The 1,748-nt window shown below is 38.6% G+C and overlaps 1 protein-coding gene across 1 annotated transcript in view; it reads left to right on the forward strand.

The window, feature by feature from the left end:
* The window catches only part of PDSS1 (decaprenyl diphosphate synthase subunit 1), a 67,069-nt gene that overhangs the window by 5,105 nt on the left and 60,216 nt on the right, over positions 1-1,748 (forward strand). The window lies entirely within an intron of this gene.

The raw sequence follows: 1,748 nt of genomic DNA on the forward strand, positions 1-1,748 counted from the left end.
TCATCTGCATATCACAGGTTGTTAATGAGTCTTCCTCCAATCCTGATGCCACATTCTTCTTCATATAATCAGCTTCTCAGATTATTTGTTCAACATACAAGTTGAATAAGTATGGTGAAAGGATACAGCCTTGATGCACTTTCTTCTTGATTTTGAATCATGCAGTATCCCCTATGTTCTTTTTGAACAGCAGCCTCCTGATCTATGTACAGGTTCCTCGTGATTACAATGAAGTGTTATGGAATTCCCATTCTTCTCAATGTTATCCATAATTTGTTATGATCAACACAATCAAATGCTTTTGCATAATCAATAAAACACAAGTAAACATCTTTCTGGTATTCTTTGCTTTCAGCTAAGATCCATCTGACATTAGCAGTGATATCCCTTGTACCACGCCCTCTTCTGAATCCAGCTTGCATTTCTGGAAGCTCTTTGTCAATATACTGCTGTAACCGTTTTTGAATTATCTTCAGTAAGTATGATACTGTTCGATAATTTCCACGTTTTGTGGGATCACAATGATCCAAATATGGATCTCTTCCAGTCAGTTGGCCAGATAGCTGTTTTCCAAATCTCTTGCCATGGCCAAGTGAATGCCTCTACCAGGGCATCCGTTTGTTGAAACATCTCAATGGGTATTCCTTCAATTCCCAGAGCCTTGTTTTTAACCACTTCCTTCAGTGCAGCTTTGAATTCTTCATTTAATACTATTGGTTCTTGATCATTTGCCACCTCCTAAAATGGATGAACATCAGCCAGTTCTTTTTGGTACAGTGACTCTCTGTATTCCTTCCATCTTTTTTTGATGTTTCTTGCATCATTCAACATTTTGCCCATATTATCTTTCAGTATTGCAACTTGAGGGTTAAATTTTTTCCTCCGTTCTTCCAGCCTGAGAAATGCTGACCGTGTTCTTCCCTTTTGGTTTTCTAATTCCAAATCTTTGCACATTGCATTACAGTAATTAGCTTTGTCTGCTCTAGCTGCTCTTTGAGATCTTCTGTTCAGCTCTTTTATCTTGTCATTTCTTTCATTTGCTTTAGCTACTCTCCACTGAAGGGCAAGTTTCAGAGTCTATTCTGACATACATTTTGGTCTTTTCTTCCTTTCTTGTCTTTTTAATGACCTCTTGCATTCTTCATGGATGATGTTCTTGATGTCATCCCATGATTCTTCTGGTTTTTGGTCATGGTGTTCAGTGTATCAAATCTATTCTTTAAATGGTCTCTAAATTCAGGAGGAATATTATCAAGGTCATATTTTGGCTCTTGTGGACTTGTTTTAATTGTCTTCACCTTCAACTTGAACATGTATATGAGTGGTTGGTGGTCTGTTCCATGATCAGCTCCTGGCCTTGTTTTGGCCGAAGATCGTACTGAATGTCTCCATTGCCTCTTGTCACCAATGTAGTCAATCTGATTTTTGTGTATTCTATCTGGTGAAGTCAACATTTATAGCTGTCGTTTATGTTGTTGAAAAAAGGTATTTGAATGAATAAGTCGTTGGTCTTGGAAAATTCTGTCATGCAATCTCTAGCGTTATTTCTATCACCAAGGCCATATTTTCCAACTACCAGCAATGAAAGAACTGGCGAAGAACAAGGCTCCGGGAATTGATGGCATACCGATTGAGATATTTCAACAAACACATGCCCCATTGGAGGCACTCACTCAGTTATGTCAAGAGATTTGGAAGACAGCTACCTGGCCAACTGACTGGAAGAGATCCATATTTGTGCCCATTCC

This window comes from Orycteropus afer, unplaced genomic scaffold (genome assembly GCF_000298275.1).
Source record: "Orycteropus afer afer isolate SDZICR_OR568_19922 unplaced genomic scaffold, OryAfe1.0 scaffold00035, whole genome shotgun sequence".
Lineage (NCBI taxonomy): Eukaryota > Metazoa > Chordata > Mammalia > Tubulidentata > Orycteropodidae > Orycteropus > Orycteropus afer.